Source organism: Pongo abelii, chromosome 6 (assembly GCF_028885655.2).
Source record: "Pongo abelii isolate AG06213 chromosome 6, NHGRI_mPonAbe1-v2.0_pri, whole genome shotgun sequence".
Classification (NCBI taxonomy): Eukaryota; Metazoa; Chordata; class Mammalia; order Primates; family Hominidae; genus Pongo; species Pongo abelii.
The window spans coordinates 113,032,686-113,038,685 of record NC_071991.2 but is presented as its reverse complement, the minus strand read 5'-3'; positions in this window follow the sequence as shown (position 1 = coordinate 113,038,685).

The window sequence follows — 6,000 nt, the reverse complement described above, 5'->3', positions numbered from 1 at the left end:
GGTTGGATATTTACCATATGCATGGAAAGAATATTTATAGATGTTTGTATTTAACTCAATGCCATGTATACATTGTAAGCACTCTATAAATATTTGTTGACTTTCCATTAGTTTTAAAAATAAAGTTCCCAAATTAAATGAATTTGTCTGTTGGTGTTTAACGAAGAATGTAAAGCAATGAAACTTGCATTTGAGAAGCTATCTATAGTCACCAATAAACTTGTTCATATTTAATCTGGATTTTATGTTTTAACAAGAAAAAAGTCAGACATCCAAACACAGAAGTTGAATTTAGAGGAAACGGTAAAATCATTTCATGACCAAATATTCAAAGTATTAATATCATCTTTACTGTTATGTTTTAGACTTACAATGACAATTGTGATTTTTTCAAAGCATTTTAGGATAGTTTGACCTTGATTTTTCACTGCATAAAGATGTCTTTTTACCTCAGATTTTCCCCCCAAAGTCTGAGTCTAATAATGAACCTAAGTAGTTAGAGATAAGAGCAATCATTTGTGATTCAAATGTGAACATTTCATCTGAGCATAACCAGATGACTTACCTGGGGTAAAACAGTGTAGGAGGCAGACAAACTCAGGGGGAAGAGACAGAGAAAACCAAAAATTTTTGGTCTTGTAACCATCACTTACCTCATTATATACATAGAGAGGTGTGCCTACTTCCTCCAATGAATATTACCTTGTCTATTCCATTTATGATAATTTATGTGTACTGTGAGGGGATTTGATATCTCTAACTCCTGTTCATACCACATCACTGCAGCAACCGTGCACAATTTCTATCAACAAAAGATATGTACATAGATTAGAAAAAGTCATGTTAAAAAATAGAATCTCAAGCCCATTTGGATTGAATTAATCCCTAAAAAGGCTGTTAAAAAAATCAAACAAGTAGATAGGGTTATTTCTACATTCTATGTGTCTAATATTTACCTGCAGGCATATAAGAAATAATTCTTAAATAACTGTGGCTACTTAAAATTTACAGAATTGAACCTGTGCAGAGAGCAGTTGATCTTAAACTGACACAAACCAGATAGTCTCTAAATGTTACTCTAAGGAGTTTTAAACTGACTCTGCTAAAGCTGAGGTTATTTGCCTTGGGGATGCCTAATGGAAGGGTTATTATAACACTGTCCACAAATAGGAGCCTTGAGAGAGTCAGACCATAGCACTCCATTGACAGCTAATAGATTGAACCATTGCCATGTCACAGTGATCTCCAAGGCCAAAGGTCATATCTCTCCCTTAATATTTAAATAAAGATACTTGACAAGAGCAGAAAACATCTTATTGCCAGTGATGGCTGCTGCTCAATTTATAAGAACCTTTACAAAGTCATGCTAATTCTTGGCCTTCTTAGAATGCATGGTAACCTTTCATAAATCCATCTTTTCCAGATGTCCTTGGAAATGACAGTTATAAAACTACAAATGATTTGTAATGCAAAATGGGACTGACAGACTTGAAGATTAGGGCTCCATGTACTAAAATGACTAAGATTATAGCTAACAAAAGGCATAAAATGCATTGATAAATAGCTGCCGAAGTAACTCAAGATTATTTTAAACATCCTTAGTAAATGATAGAATGAAAAAAGGAAAACTCATGCTTATAATATTACAAGTAGCAATTTACTTCATGAGGATCACGGAGCATAATTTCTCTGTTTGGGTCAGGTAGATGAAAGATAGCAAACCAGTTATGCTTTCCCCAGCCCCCCGCCCACAGGCAATAGGATACTTTTTAAAAGATAAGAAAAAAGCATGTATAAGTTCAATTAGCCTAGTAATCCTTAAGATTCAAAATATGAAGTTCACATGTTTACGTTTTGTAAAAATACCATGAGAGAAAAAACAAATCAATCAAATATCTTCTTCTGTTAGCATATCTAAGATGAATCACAAATTAAAACCTAATGAAAAACAATTTTTCTACTTAATCTTTATTGCAGAGATGACTTACATTCACAGGATAAGTTGGAGCTATGTGTTTAAGAAGTACATATAAAAAGGATATTTTCAGGAAAATTAGAAGTCAGGAAATAATTTGAAGCAAAACTAGAATGCTGCAGCTTGAGCTATTGAGTAATACATAAGAAATTATTAAATGCTACTTTTTAAATCTAATTTTGAATAACCTACATGGTAACCTACCTGCCCTGTGGCATTTCAAGCCTCAGGTATCTGGCCTGCCTCTGAAACCAACAGGATTGTACTAAGAGCTTTGAGACCCATTATGCTAAAGAGGAAGCTTAAAACGGATCCAATTTCCATATTTTAGTTCTGTTTACTACCTTTCCCTCTTTTTCTTATGTATCTTCTACTTGAGTTTAATTCCTTTCATCTTATTTTCATTTCTTCTCTTCCTGATGGTTGGTCAATAAAAATGAGACTGTGCTCATGGCTGTAACTGCTGGATTTGGGTGGAAAGAATCCTTAAAATCAATAGAAACATTCAGATTGAAGTACTTTATTTGCATTCTGAGAACTTGAAAGTGAGACATAAGTTTATCAATATTAGTGCCTAGAACTAAAATTATAATAAAGACTTTTTTGGTAAAGTATATAATACATCTTTGAAACAGGAAACAATACATTTTCAAGGAATGGCTAAGGTTTTCTGTGAATAGTTACATTAGTCAGAACAAATTTATTCAAAGTAGAAAGTTCCTTTATACACATCTCTGAAAACCGCATGTCTGCTAAGTTTAGGTAGCCATAAAATATATTTGACCGAAGCAAGGAGGAAAGATATTTCCTATTCTTGCTTATTTTTCCACTGCCATAAAATGCACTATCATGTTTACAGTATGTCTGAGTGATGTCACATGCAGAACACTGAAACAGATGATGTTTTCAGTATGTGGGTAAAAAACCTCAGCGCTCACTAGAAGCCCTATAAAACCAAAATATTATATTGAGACTAGGTGGATTGTACTGGACAGGCTAAGCTCCTGTGAAAGCCAAGGCATACCTTCCCTGTCACATGGTCGACTTATTCTTTTCTCTCACTCAGTTCATCTTATGAAATGAGTAGGTGGTTGGGTAAGAAAAGCAATGCAGTGTAGGATTGCAATGTGCAAGCTACTGGCCTTTTCTAGACATTTTGAACATCAGGCCTGTAGTGTTTATTTTATTCATTCATCATTAGCTTAACAATTGTTTGTTCACAGGAGCCAGGAAAATTGACCTTTTCTAAATTCTTTGAGAATTTCACCTACAATGTTTGATTGATTGATTCACTCATTCATTCATTCACTCAGCACTCATTGTCTTCCATGTACCACAAACTCTTCTAGGCACTGTACATAATAAAGATGAGCCATGTATTGCTTCTCCCTTTTAGGACATGATAATCATCTCTCCATTACACCCTCATCAGATACTTGACCTCTGTTATCTTCATTTTGAGTCTCATCTTTAATATTAGCTGATATGCTTTTACTAAAAGAGAGAATTTCATTTGTCCTTCTTACCTCACTAAGCTGTGGCTTTCTACAGGAAAAAAAGCTATGCTTCATCTTTGTTATAACCCCAGGAAAAATGTTGAATAAAAATTTTTAGGATGGATAAATAAATTAACGAATGAGTACACTAATAAACATCATTCATAGCAGCAGAATTGTGCTTGATCTGTGATCTCCAGCTTGCTGGTCTTCAACTTGGGATAGTAAAACATCCCCATGTCACATTATTTTCAATCAACTTAAACATGATTTTATCCTAAACCTTTCTTGGGGAAAATGTAAAAGAAATAGGCATAAGGGGAAGCTTATGATTCAAATATGGGTCACAGATGCCCTTGCTTATAGTGTAGCTATGCCTGAGAATAAAATAGACCCAAAGTCAAGATGAGATTCACAGAACTTTCTACATGTGCTACCAAACAAGATCAGTCAGGTTGACTTTTTAAAATTTAACACTTTGTTTAAATGATTCCTTAATTGATAATTCCTCAGACAATTTTTATCTGGTTCGACCTATTGTTTTCTCTAATTAACATGCATATCAGGTAGTCTGATTGTCTTAAATAATTCTTTATAATATTTCTTCAGTACACACAGGATCCCATCATCACCCTACCCCCACCACCACCCCACCTCTGATAGCAACACAAAATCTTTTTGAGTAATATGTTATTCTTTTTTCCTCTTTTTAATACAAACTCAGCCTGGCAGGCACAGTGCGTTGTGTAGACTGGATTGAATCAAAGCAGCATTCTCCAACCTTCTCTGTGTATAGGAAGTGATACTAACAAGAATCAGATTTTCTTGGACCCTTAACAGAGGAAACAACTTCTGGCACAGTAATTCTTTGAACTGGAACCATAAGGGCAAGTACTAATGTATCCTTCTATTGCATGCAATGCTGTATGCACGAAAGCAGTTTCTCTGGCTGTTGAAATGGACTGAATCAGATTTGTGGTGCTAAATTTTTGAGGGTATGTGAATATTTTGATTTATTTTGAAAGACTCTATGTTCACAATTCATCTGGTTAGATCAGGAGTTTCACTTTTGATTCCCTGTAATTTACTGGTGGAATTGATTTAACACAGATGTTTAGGGCGATGTCTTATAAATATTTTCATTTGATCAGAAGAAAAAGCAGTAAGGCGACTAATAATCCAACAATACAATGTAAGATGCTTTTACTAAAAGAGATCTTACATTGTATTGTTGGATTCATAGTAGTGTTGATTATGCACCCACAGAATTTGGAGTAAGAAGGCTGGAGCCCATGGTCTGCCATTGATTAGCTGAGTGACCTGAAGCAACATAATTAACCTCTGTGAAACCCACTTTCCTCATTTGTAAGAATAGGGATAATTATACCAATCTCACACAGTTGTTAAAGTTCAAAGGATATCATGGAAGTAAATGTGCTTTTCAAACTCTATAGCTGCCAAAATTATAGAATATTATTTTATTTCCATTAGACTATGAGCTCTCTTAAGTCTAGGATCATGTTGTAAACATTTTTGTACAAAAATTCCTACACTTAACACTACATCTGGGACAAAGCAAATGTTCAATAAATGCTGAATGAATGCGTGAATGAATAAATTCAGGAAACTAGAGCTATAGAGAATATGACCTTTGCTCTTAGAAGACTCATAATCTAGGAGAGGGGATGGACATATGGCAATATGTTATAACACAATTTGAAATTACACCTGCACAACTTCAGCAGTGTTATATTAATCACCTATCTGGTAATTTCTCTATTCCTTCTTTTCTGTGTGCAAACATATGCATAACTAAGCAGACACAAATTCTAGCTCACACTAATATATGTTATTTTTAAATTCCTGTGAATTTTGCCATATGAACAAAAAAGTGAGGGTTTTTAGGATTAGAAGATGCTTTTTAAATAACATATCTTAGTAAGGAGAGTAAGTCCATATTATGCATATTTTGTTTTAGGGAGGATAGGTGAACAACCTCAGTTCCCTATTTCTATACAGTTGAAGTCAAAACAATGACCTTCCATAAACCCCTTATCGACTGATCTTTGTGATTACTCAGGAGAAAAGAAAAGTGAGACTAATGTTTAACTATTGTGAAAAATCTTAAATTGATTAAGATGCGGTTATAAAAACTTACATCTCAGGAAGTGTTCTCCTCCCAGAAATGTTCTTGATGAAAACCAGAGAAAGCTATGCTTACTTAGTAGTTGCTTAAATAATTACTGTTGTATGAATGGACTAGACGACCTCATAGGACCTTCTTCACTCTGAAATTCTTTGAGGATAAAAAGCCTAGAACAGTCGGGAGTTAGAAATCTGAGCCCCTCTTGGTGTAATTGCATCTGGAACACAAAATCACTTACCTGCAGGAAGTTATGAACATTGGCCACAGATACATTACTGCTGAAGGGAAAAAAACACAAATAGGTCAGTTGAAAGTTCTGCTTAGTCTAACTCACAATTCAGAGTTGGTCATTTGTGTGACTACAGTAAGATCCCAAAGCAACA